Source organism: Salminus brasiliensis, chromosome 14 (assembly GCF_030463535.1).
Source record: "Salminus brasiliensis chromosome 14, fSalBra1.hap2, whole genome shotgun sequence".
In the NCBI taxonomy this organism is placed as follows: domain Eukaryota; kingdom Metazoa; phylum Chordata; class Actinopteri; order Characiformes; family Bryconidae; genus Salminus; species Salminus brasiliensis.
Genome location: NC_132891.1, coordinates 18,932,359 through 18,944,898, shown reverse-complemented (window position 1 = coordinate 18,944,898; position 12,540 = coordinate 18,932,359). Strand labels below are relative to the sequence as shown.

The following is a 12,540-nucleotide window of genomic DNA, read 5'->3' as shown; positions in this document are numbered from 1 at the left end:
GGGTTGTTTAAACCAGAGAATCTTTTAAATTTATTTAGCTAATTTAATTTTAGGATATTTAATTCTCAGTACTGTTCAACCTTGTGAATTTTGTAAAGAGATCCAAATGTATTTTTTAGAAAATTCAAAGAGGTAGAAGCAAGGTTTTGGAAATCAATGTTATTTTTCAGGGTTTTTCAAATTGGAGATTTCGGAGGTTCTAAGACAAGGGAGCAGAGTTCAGACTACACGTGAAAGTAATACATAAGGAGACATTGTTACAAGCACAGTTAATGTACTGCCGGACTGAGGCAGGGGACTCTGGAGCAGGTAGGAGAGAATGTGCTTGTTTTAATTGTGGGAGATCAGACTGTTTTGTAGAGCGTGCAGATCAGGAAAGTGGCAACACTGCAGAAGCCGTACTCTGTACCAGCAAAATAGATCTAGAAGGTCAGAGCAGCAATAACCTGAGTTCAGTTCCAGAACCAGAACCAGACTATGCTGAATAGGATAAGGTGGGAGAAAATGTAGACAGTCTGTAAAGAGGATTTTGAAATGCAGCGAGGAACCCAGTCTAAATGTAAGGATTTGCTGGGGAATAAATTTTCTTTTGGTTGACTCGGGTGTCTAGAACAGTAAAACACTGGTTTACAGTCTCCACACATTGCCCAGTCAGTTTACTAGGACATGACTTATTGGGAGCTTTCAGTCTAAACCTACAATGTACAGATTCAGGGTTTTCTGCTGCTGGTCCTAGTGTAGGGATATTTCCACCTAAAATGATAAATTCCCTTTTGGAAAGTGAAATAGTCCTCTGAGAGCGGTAAATGCAGCAGTATATCCTGCTGGTCTAATTGTACCTAATCCGGCAACTATTGGGGTGCAATATCTGCTGGGAATTCATTCTCAGATCAGGTGACTAGAAACAGCTATGTCAGGAAATGCAGTAGTGCTTCAGATGGTTTCCACAAGAGCACAACAGAAGTGTACGAAAAATGAGGATGTGTACGATGTGGATATTTCAGACTTGACACCTGACATATCTTCATCAAATGATGGAATTGTTTTGCAGCAGTCTGATGATCAGATATTAATATTGTCTGATTCTCACAAGTACTCACTAAAGAAAAAAGCTTTTTGTCTAAAAAAAGAATCAGTTCAGGAGAGTATCTTATGTACAGGAGAGAAGAGAGAATAAAGCCCATATGGATCTGCATCTGCGTCTGTCATAACAAAAGGGATGTTCTTATTGATTAATATTGCAGTTTCACTGGATTTAGAATGAAAGTTCAGTGATCTACCTGTGATCATGTTGAATGACTAAAAGCATTGACATTTAAACGCAGTGATTCTATCCTACACATTTTCTATATTTTTTATTTTAGTTTTGATGCGGTTCTGCTTTAGAAGCTCTAGACATGATTCGACACAGAGTCGAGCGCCCTTCCCTACTTTATAGTCTTTATCAGCTCTGTCTCTGAGACAGCTTTTGTGATCCTTGTGTTCTCTGCTCCCTGTGTTACTGTACAGTACTCTCTCACTGACCGTCGTTTTCGTTTCTGTCTGTTTACTCTGGAGAAACTTGGCGACTGCTGAGGAGCGAGATCTCCAGGCGTTCTGCAAGGAGGTTATCGAGCTTGACTGCTGCTGTTGTAGAGGCAGTCCAAACCCCACTGACGGAAGATGAGGCTGGAGGCTGCTCCTGACCCAGAGGGTTGTTGTCTTCACTCCCGCACCGGAGAGGGCCTGGAGCTGCCAGTGCGGCCTGGAAAAGCCGAGGGCTCCTCCACCACCACAACCGGTTTTCACCTCTGCTAACTGGTGCGAGGTCCTCAGCTCTTCACCTGCTCCCTCATCGAGGACAGCTCCTCAGGGTGGGGTTTCCATTGTTGGAGGTTCTACTTTAAAACCCTTAAAAGTATCAGGACCAAAGAGTAAGAGACTCCATTTTATTTATTTATTTATTTATTTTCCCTCTCGAGGAGTGCTGGACGTTGCCAGGTGGCTTCGGTACCATCATTCTCCACTTTTCTTTGCCCAATGCAGTGAGGCCCTGAAGGAGCACTGCCACACACTGCTGGAAACCACTCGGAAAAAGACAGGACCCCAGGGTAGGCAACTGGATAGTGGGCAGGTAATTAATTTCCATGATTTACTGGATTTTATAATCATTTATTCTGTCATTTCTCTGCTTGATTTAAAAAGTAATATATCAGTGTCCCTCATAGTATCTCAGACAGACCCTGCAGTATGGAGACCGTGTCTGTCCCTTGCATGGTTTGTAACTGTAACGTCAGAAAACTGGTTTAGGGGGAGTCACATGACTCCATTCATGGGCTCTGTTTCAGCTGGCTTGAGCTCCCAATTGAGTTTGATCCTTATTCTATTCACTCTTTTTGGTTACCAGTGCAGTTAAGGATGTTTCTCTGCAGGAAATCTCTGCCTTTTACTCCAAACTCCTCACCAGTAAAAAAGGTAATATCTGTCTCCTTCTTGCCTCAATCTAACATGGTGGATCCTCTGCTGCGCTGGAGAAAACCATCATGGCGTGGCTCTCAGCAATGTGGGAAGAATTCTTTACACACCTGTCTACATGTGTTCAAAGCTAGACTATCTCCTGGGCGAGCAAAGGGAGCAGAATAAACTTCTATCAGGACACTCAGATTGTTTGGATGCTCTGGAACGGTTGGTGTTTGATCTGCAGGACCCGGGTTGACGGAACAGCCTGTGCATTCTCGTTCTCCCAGAGGGCGCGGAGAAAGACGACCCTAACAGTTTTATCAAGCTTAATGTTTGGCTACCAGTTAAGGGTCTTGTTATACTTAAATTTATTTTTAATTTTTATGGCTTTGAATGTCTTTAGCTGGAACATTTTAATGATCTAAATGAGCCTCTTGAATCCATCTTGAGTGCATCTTCAATGCTCTCATTGATGGAAGGAGGTTTTGGCTTAAAATCTCACGATACATGGCCCCGTTCATTCTTCTTTTAACACGGATCAGTCGTCCTGTTCCCTTTGAAGAAAAACAGCCCCAAAGCATGATGTTTCCACCCCCATGCTTCACAGTAGGTATGTTGTTCTTGGGATGCAACTCAGCATTCTTCTTCCTCCGAACAAGACGAGTTTTTACCAAAAAGTTCTATTTTGGTTTCATCTGATCACATGATATTCTCCCAGTCCTCTTCTGGATCATCCATATGCTCTCTGGCAATCTTCAGACGGTCCTGGACATGTACTGGCTTAAGCAGGGGGACACGCCTGGCACTGAGTTACTAATGGTAGTCTTTATTACTTTGGTCCCAGCTCTCTGCAGGTCATTTATCAGGTCCCTTTGTGTAGTTCTGGGATTTTTGTTCATCGTTTTCATGATCATTTTGACCCCACGGGATGAGATCTTGCATGGGGCCCCAGATTGAGGGATATTATCAATGGTCTTGTATGTCTTCCATTTTCTTATAATTGCTCCACACAGTTGATTCATTCACACAAAATCAGATATTCCTTCCAGAAGGATGTGGTTTAAGCAGATTGCCAAATGGTTACATATGGAAACGCTAACCTATGAGTTGAAAACTCAGAACGTGTCAGCAGAATGGTCTTCTGTACAGTTGTACTTAGAAAAGGCCTGAACTGAAATTCCTTACAGATATTCATTTTTACACATGGACATCCTGTTGTTCATCCCATTTGCCTTGTATTTGTATTTGACACTGAGGAAGAGGTGTTCTTATACTTATTACACTGAGACGCAAACATTTCTATATTCTCTATATGTGCACAGCTTGCATTGTTTCCCCAGACTTTTTGTATTTTGTAAATAATGTAAAACCTAATAACAAGATGATTAAAAATGTATTTGATATAAAATTGTTATAAATTCTTCCAGCTTTCAGAGAAAAATTGGTTCACAGGGGCCCCTGGAAGCAAAGACCTTTTTGTATTTATGATAAACTTCTGACCACAATGTCATGTTATATAGAGCCTTTATTTATAGATACTGTTGCCAACGCACTCATAAGGGAGTCGGTGTGTTCCTGAGACTATAAATACACAACTGTGATCATGTTAACCAACAGCATCACAGCTAGCTTACTGTAGTTCAGGATGGAACATCTAAATAAGCAACCATTCATCATTGAAAAATCTGCGATATTCAGGGATCGCTGTTGTAGAAGCAGCCCAAACTCCACCGACGGAACATGAGGCTGGAGGCTGCCCGTGACGGACACAGAGGATCATTGTCCATCGACCCTAAAGAGTAATGCCACAGTCTCCGGTTTTTCAAGAGCCACTGTCCTGGACATCTCCTGGTGGTTTTGGCACCATCGTTCTCCACTTTTTTTCCGCCTGATGCAGCGTGGCCCTGAAGAAGCCCTGCCGTACACTTCTGGACACTTCAGAAAGAGCCAGACACCAGAATCATCGTCTACGCCCCCCCTGCCCACTTACAGACGAGTGAGGGAGCCGTTTCCCCAGCTCTTCGTGCTCCACTTCTGGCTGCGGGACGGGTCCGTCTGCGCTGACTATGTAGAGAACTGGGAGAGCTTTTGGCTGTGTCCGCTCCTCTACCACAGAGATGAGCTTCACCTGAGCCGCCTGGGGTCCATCATTCTCTCCAGGAACATCAAGAAGGTGCCAGGACTGACTGACTGACCCTTCCCAGTCACACTGTCAGGTTAGTGATCTGCGTGGTTTGCAGGTAAGTGATTTACATGATTTACTTGATTCCACCTATTTATTCTGTCACTTTTCTGCTTGTATTAAAAAGTAATAGCCGTAGGTCTGTTTATTACATTGGTGGGGGTCATAAAAATCTGTTCACACAGAGACCCCTGGAAGCTGAATTTTTTGCATTTATGATCTTAAATTTCTGAAATGATCTAAAAATTCAGGTAATTTTATAAAAGTTATAAAAACACATACAAGTGTCCAAAGAAGGTTTTCATCATCGGGCTGTGTATAGATAATTCATTTAGTGAAAAGACTCTTCAAACTGCAGCCAGATTTTCAGGGTCTGTTTCACAGTCTGGTTTAGTGAACAGCTAAACTTTCGGGAGGGGGGAAATGAGCTTCACCCCAGCCACCTGGGGTCTGTCCTTTTCTCCAGGAACATCAAGAAGGTGCCAGGCCAGGACTGACGGGCCCTTCTCAGTCAGGTTAGTGAAAGAGTTCCAACACAACCATCCTAACCCCTTTCTCTCTCTCTCTCTCTCTCCCTTTTACATGTACTAAGATGCCCTGCCGTCCAGTCTGGAGGTGTCCATTCATCCATGTTTTGGAATCAGGCCTTTTCACACATGTCGCCTAACCCTCTTTCTTTCTTTTCTTTCCTTCCTTTTTGTTCTCTCTCTGTCTTTTACATCTGCTGAGGTGCCCTGTTCCTCCTGCTGTGCCCTGATGTTCGCTCAGCCTGGCTCGCCACTGCCCTCCTGTGTTACGGTTCTGCTCGGAGTTCTGCAGTGATCCACTCATACCACACTCCATTGTTATACATACACATACTTCATCAGCATGGACTTTAACATTAACACTGAGCATATGTCCAGCACCTACTCACTACTCACATTCTACTCACTACTTTGTGACATTTGTTGTGAAAGGGGCTATATAAATAAACATCACTTTCCACTTCAGAGCTCCACTGCTGGCTGCTGGACAGATGCGTCGGATAGTTGGCAGGCAAGTGATTTACATGATTTACTGGATTTACATGATTTTATAATCATTTATTCTGTCATTTCTCTGCTTGTTTTAAGAAGTAATATATCAGTGTCCCTCATAGTATCTCAGACAAACCCTGCAGTATCGAGAGTCTCATTCCCTCGCATGGTTTGTAATCTTCTCAGAATTGATAGAAATTCTCTTGCTACAACACCATCATTCAATACTACTACTCTTAACGATATGCTGGGATTGTGTTTCTGCTGCCGCCTGATTTCGGTGTGTAAAGCCATTTTTATCTAGATTACGTTTCTGGTCCCTCTACAGTTTTTAATCATAGGCCCACCTTCCCCTCACTGCATGTTCAGCTTCTGGGAGAGGGGTCAGAGTAAATGTGTCATTTTCAATGAGAGAAGTCCTCTCCTCTTTCATAGCCTCAACCCAGAGTGTTGATTTTGTTGAATCTCTTTAAAGCTCTGTGGTTTATTACAGACCCTGTAGCAGTAGTCAGTGTTTGTCAGTGTCTGATCTCCAGTATCTGAATCAGCTGAGTACTGAGGTGCTTTCCTATCTCTCTTTGGATAGTGTGTACTATCTCTCAGTAGCTTTTTATGGTTTCATCCTTAGTTTTTAGGAAGTACACAGACTACACCCGAGTAATCCTCAGTAAACGCCAGAGTGTATCTACATACAGTCCTTGCTGGTCCTATAGATCCAGTGTCCAGAAGAGGGTAAAGTTAAGAGGTCCCCCATGTGAACCTTTGTTTGGTCACATGATCATTTTATTGCAGCCCATAACATGATCTGTTGCATCTGTGGCAACAGCAAAGAAGAATTATATTACTAAGGATTTAATTCTTTCTAAAAGTTGTTAAAGATGATGATGATGAAACTGTTTCTGATTCATGTATATTACCCCAAGCAGTAATAGCCATCCGCTCTCCAACTTTTCAGCCATTACTGCAGAGCATTTACACACTCACGACCGCAGGAAAATAAATTCAGTGGGAATCGAGCAAAGTACTTGTGCAAGTATGTTATTTTGCTTATTATTATTATTTGTTGACATTAGGAGTAATAATTATAATCCCCTTAGCAACCCCCCCCCCTTCACAGCATCTCAGCTCTACTGCGCCACCTGTTTTACAAATACAATACCACTATTGCCTGATTCGCTTGTGTTCATAAGCTTTGTCCAAACTGAAACAGGAGCTCCATACAGTGATGTCTGCCTGTGTTTCTTCTGTTCATTAATGTTTATCTACATTTAATTGCATGTATTTCATGTATGTAACTGCTTTGTTCTCTTCGTAAACAATATTGCATATGCAAGTAGACTGAACATCTGTTGAACACAGAAATACTTCAATGTTTTATTAGAGGTAATTTCACATCGTCTCCAGTTAAAAACCCTTAAATATGGAGGAGGATTATGTCAAGTTTTATTCTCTTTTGTCGGTTTGGAAACAACACCTGACCTTCAATGCAAAAAATAAATCTTTTTAAATGAAAGTCGACCAAATTCACACATTTTCTTTATTTATACATTTTATTTAAGTACATTATACAGGACGGCCGGGGAACTGATGCGCCTTGACCTGTGGATGTTTCAGTAAAGCAACAATGCTTCGTTTTGAGCGAGACTCCGAGCTGCTGTTTCGATGCAGTCCTGCTTTAAAAGCTTGACGCATGATTCAACACAGAACGGCAAGCGATCATCCCTACTTTATAGTCTTTAAGATTAGCTTTGTCTTCTTTATCTGAGCCAGTTGTTGTGATCCTTGTGCTCTCTGCTCCCTGTGTGTAAGCCACTGTTCATTTAGTTTGGGAATGGTTTAGTTCTGTTGCTATGCTTGCTGCTATCTCCTTAGCAGTGTAGCTTCAGTGTTTACCTATGTATTACTGAATATTCATAGTTTGCTGTTATTTCTTCATGTTTCACGCTACTGAGCTGTTTTAGGTTAGTATGGATGGTGTAATTCTGTGGATATGTGCTAAATGTGTGTTTAGTCAACGTCCTGGTGTTTTTTGAACTACTGCTCAGAAGCTATTGCTATTCCTCTTTTTGTCCTTGTGGGGGCGCTAAAACCCCATAGTTTAACCAGTGAAAACTGTCAGAGGCAGGTTAAAGCTGGTGTCTTGATATAAACTTTATTAGCTTTGTTTCTCCTGCCTGTTGAGCGTATACACATCTCTCTTTAAATGAACTCATTTAGTAGCACTATGATATAGACCTGGATTCTTTCTGAACTTTTATTTAATATTGTGCATGTATTCTGTTTATTTCAGAGTCTTAATTAGTCAGCCTGTCCTCAATTCCTCCTCACTTATTCATCATTCACCCAGAACGCTGTCATATTTCTAATGCCCAGTGCTCCATGCTTCAGCCCCCCCCCCTTTACTGGATCTATAGGATCAGCTAGGTCAGTATGTACTAGTACTGCTTTTGCTCGTGTATCAGGTTCTGTTTCTACTCTGAGCAGATTTCTCTTGTCTGCAGACTTCACAGTTCATTTTATCAATCTTACCCTTGATCTTCATGCTCTCTACTGCATAATGTGAAGCATCATAATTACAGTAAACAAGGATTTCATGCTGTTTGAATATTGTAACACACTGCAACCATCACAACTGTGATCATTAACCACATTCAGGTAATAAAGCCTATTGTACTCTTTACTCTTTTTCTTTTTTTGGGAACTTGGTGCCACTTTTTGTCTTTTTTTTATTTTTTATGAGCTTTGTCGTCTTGTTGTGATCCTTGTGCTCTCTGCTCCCTGTGTTGCTGTACAGTACTCTCTCACTGACCGTTGTCTGTGTTTTTACTCTGAGGTGACCATGGACATGTTGTTGTAGAGGCTGTCCAAACTCCACCGACGGAAGATGAGGCTAGAGACTACCTGTGACTCCTGGAATGCTGCCTGTGACGCCGTGGTCTTATTTTCAGCACTACTGGTGCAGCGGACACCGGGTAGGCGTCTCCACTCCTGTACCTTAGAGGGCCTGGAAGCGTCCAGCGTGGCTGGGAAAAGCAGAGGGCTCCTCCACCATCACAGCCATTTTTCGCCTATGCTAACTGGTTCAAGGACCTCTGCTCTGCTCCGGCACAGAGATCGACTCCTCAGGGCGGTGTTCTCACTGTTGGAGATTCTTCTGTAAAACGCTTTACAGAATTGACCCTAAACAGTAACGCCACGGTCTCCTGTTTTCCAGGTGCCCGTGTCCTGGACGTCGGCAGGTGACTGTGGCACCATTCTCTGCGTTAGAGGACCGGACGCCACGCTGCATCAGGAGGAGATGAGCTTCACCTGAGCCGCCTGGGGTCCATCGTTCTTTCTGGGAACATCAAGAAGATGCCAGGCCAGGACTGACTGACCCTTCCCAGTCACACTGTCAGGTTAGTGAACTGCATAGTTTGCAGGTAAGTGATTTACATGTTTCCACCCATTTATTCTGTCACTTTTCTGCTTGTATTAAAAAGTAATGCATCAGTGTAACTCATAGTATATCAGACAATTCCTGCAGTATTGAGACTCTTATGGTTTGTAATTGTAACGTCGGAAAATCTACTTTAAAAAATCTTATTCATATAAATTTAACCATCTTTCCGAGTACAAGCAGTTTCGCATTGAGTTTGGGCTGTTAAATATACAGTGGGGCGAACAAGTATTTACTCAGCCACTGATTGTGCAACTTCTCCTGCTTAGAAAGATGAGAGGTCTGTAATTTTCATCATAGGTTCACTTCAACTATGAGAGACAAAATGAGGAAAGAAAAGCCAGGAAATCACATTGTAGAATTTTTTTTTTGTGGGTTAGATACCTGGGCTGGGCAAACTGCCACTGAGTAAGGCCTTCACCTTCTTTTGTGGGGGGCCCACTGCTCCAGGCGTCTGTGTGTGTGTGTGTGTGTGTGTGTGTGTGTGTGTGTGTGTGTGTGTGTGCGCTTTACACAGCTGGGTTACAGGGGGAAGACAAATTCCATATGTGTAACAAAAAATATCAAATGGTGAATCTGGTTTTCTTGTCTTGTACGTCGACACTGCAATATTGTGGGAGAATCTTTTCATGCGTTTTAATATTCTATATATACGTTGTTTTCAGAAACAGACAGATGGTGGCTTTTGTTACTTTGAAACAACTCTGGGTCCAGAGTTTTCAGAGACAGGATCAGAAAGCAACAGAGGCGGCAGCCGTCATCCCAATGAGTGATTGAGTCAATTCCGGCGCTCTACTGACTGAGACTCTGTACCCGAGGTGACTAAGTAAATTAATTAGACCGCTTGCCTTATGAATTTAGTATAAACAGGAGGAGACGGGACGCCATATTCTTAAACCTTCGTGTTACTTTAACCTGGATCCCTTTAATATTTTAATTTTCAAATTAGTTTTAGATCATTGAGTTTTTGCAGCGATCCAAAAGCATGTCCAAAGCATTGCCTTAAAATCATTTCAGTCTCACAGTTGTCTTGGAAACTTTGAATTGCGATACATTTCGATCCCTGAAAAATTCTCTGGTTTAAACAACCCTGAGAATCTAGATATTCAGACAAGAATGTAAGATATTTAATTCTCAGTACTGTTCAAACGAGAAATTTATAAAGGGATCCTAGTTTATTTTAAAGCAACATTTTGGAAATTATGATTATTATTATTATTATTATTATTATTATTATTATGGTTCTAAAACAAGGGAGCAGAGTTTAATACCCAAAGAGTTCGGACTATACACGTGAAATTAATACAGGAGACAGTGTTACAACTCAGGAGAAAATGTGCTTGTTTTAATTGTGGGAAATCAGTATAACCAGTATAAATATATTGAGGGTATAAATAATTGATGATACTTCTGTTACACGGTCAAGATCTGAGCTGCCAAGTGAGAATGACGAAACTGAGACTAATGACTTTTGTTGACGAATTTCCAAAACATTTCTGGTCTCAGAATGAATGATATTGGGTCAATAAAGGGAGCATCTCTGAGCATAGTAAGGCCTGTCAGCTGTTTTGTTTGCACCACTTTAACCAATGTCCCATGTCTACCTGTGATCATATTGAATGGCTAAAAGCATTGACATATAAACGCAGTAATCCTATCCTACACTTTTTCTATATATTTTTTTATTTCGATGTGATTCTGTTTTTAAAACTCTGATTCAACACGAACAGTTGAGTCCCTACTTTATAGTCTTTAATATTAGCTTTGTCGTCTTTATCTGAGCCAGTTGTTGTGATCCTTGTGCTCTCTGCTCCCTGTGTTACTGTACAGTACTCTGTCTCACTGACTGTTTGTGATTCTGTCTGTGTTTTTATACTCGAGAAACTTGAAGACCACGGAGGAGCGAGATCTACAGGTTCTCTGCAAGGAGGTACTCCATCGACGGAAGACGAGGCCGGAGGCTGCCCGTGACTCCTCCAACGCTGGCCATCTTAAATCCAGCACTACTGGCACAGCGGACACAGAGGGTTGTTGTTTCCACTCCTGCACTGGAAAGGACCTGGGGCTGTTGGCGTGGCCTAAAAAAGCAGAGGGCTCCGCTGAGGAGCAAGCTCTGCAAGGAGTTTGTCAAGCTGGATCAGCAGATCCAGCTGCTTTTTTTAGAGGCAGTCTGCCCGTGACCCCTCTAACACGGCCATCTTAATTCTACTTCACTCCCGAAGAGGGCCTGGGTGTGTCTGTGTGGCCAGGAAAAGCAGAGGGCTTTTCACCTCTGCTTACCGGTTTAAGGACAACTCCTCCGGGCGGTGTTCTCACTGTTGGAGATTCTGTAAAGCACTTAGTATCGGAGCCCAAAGAGTAACACCATGGTCTTGGGTTTTCGAGGTGCCAGTGTCCTGGACATCACCAGGCAGCTTCCCATGGCACTATTGTCCGCCCGACGCAGCGAGGTCCTGAAGGAGCCCTGCCTCACGCTTCAGAAATACAGACGTCGTCTTCAGCCCCCTTCCCACCTACCAACAAGAGCGAGCCATTTCCTGGCGCTGAAGTGGTGGAGCGAACTTCCCCTTGGTGTCCGAACGGCAGAGTCGCTCGCCGTCTTAAAACGCAGACTGAAGACCCACCTCTTCCGAGAATACTTGGGCAAAGAGTAGAGTATTATGGGCTGAGCTGCAAACACACATTAATTATTTTGTATTATCTGTATTATCCTTTATTTCACATGTATCCTCTGTGTTCACTTTTCTCTCAGTCTGAGGAGACGTAGCCTGATACAGGTTCCTCCATGTCGAACACCACTCTGGACTGTCCACTCTCTTATAGTACACTTTATCACCCATTTCATTTTTTCCATCTGTGTGACGAAGGTGCTTCCGCAGTGCTCTCTGTATTCTTTCTGGACATTCTGCTTCAGTAAAAGTGGTGTCCTCTAAACCAGGAAGCTTGTCAGTTAACACAGAGGGCAGGTTAGGATTCTGTCCAAACACAAACTGATGTGGACTGTAGCCATGGACCTTTTGCCTGGTGTTCTTTGCCATAAGGGCCCAGTCCAGTGCAGTATCCCAGTCACCACTGTTACTTGTCTTTACTTTCGCAGTGATCTCAGTAAGTGTTTGGTTGTGCCGTTCCAAAAGTCCAGTGCTCCATGGGCTGTATGCAGCTGTTGTCTTTACTTCTATTTCTGTCACTTCATCATTGTTGAATTCTCCTCTATTGTCACTGAACAGTTTCTGAGATGGACCATGAACATTTAATCCGATCATGAACAGCGTTTCAGTATTTCAGAGACTTCTTTGTGGTCAGAATGCTGCCTGCACTAAACCGTGAGAACTGTAAATGATGAAGATACCACACACCTAGTTCCATTTGATGCAGATCTATTGGCCCAGTTTCATTTTACTGAGATGCCAGAGGTAGTCCCACTGCTGGCCTTCTAAGATTGTGTTTTTCTGCTCAGTTCA

The 12,540-nt window shown here is 42.7% G+C and overlaps 1 long non-coding RNA gene across 2 annotated transcripts; it reads left to right on the top strand.

The window, feature by feature from the left end:
* The first annotated feature begins 8,970 nt into the window (after window positions 1-8,970).
* On the top strand, window positions 8,971-11,199 carry LOC140534915 (uncharacterized). Of its 2 annotated transcripts, none has more exons than XR_011977486.1 (3): window positions 8,971-9,038; window positions 9,745-9,897; window positions 10,971-11,199. It is a non-coding gene; the product is annotated as an uncharacterized lncRNA (long non-coding RNA). The 2 variants fall into 2 exon arrangements; XR_011977487.1 differs by having other exon boundaries at window positions 10,961-11,199.
* The last annotated feature ends 1,341 nt before the right edge of the window (window positions 11,200-12,540 follow it).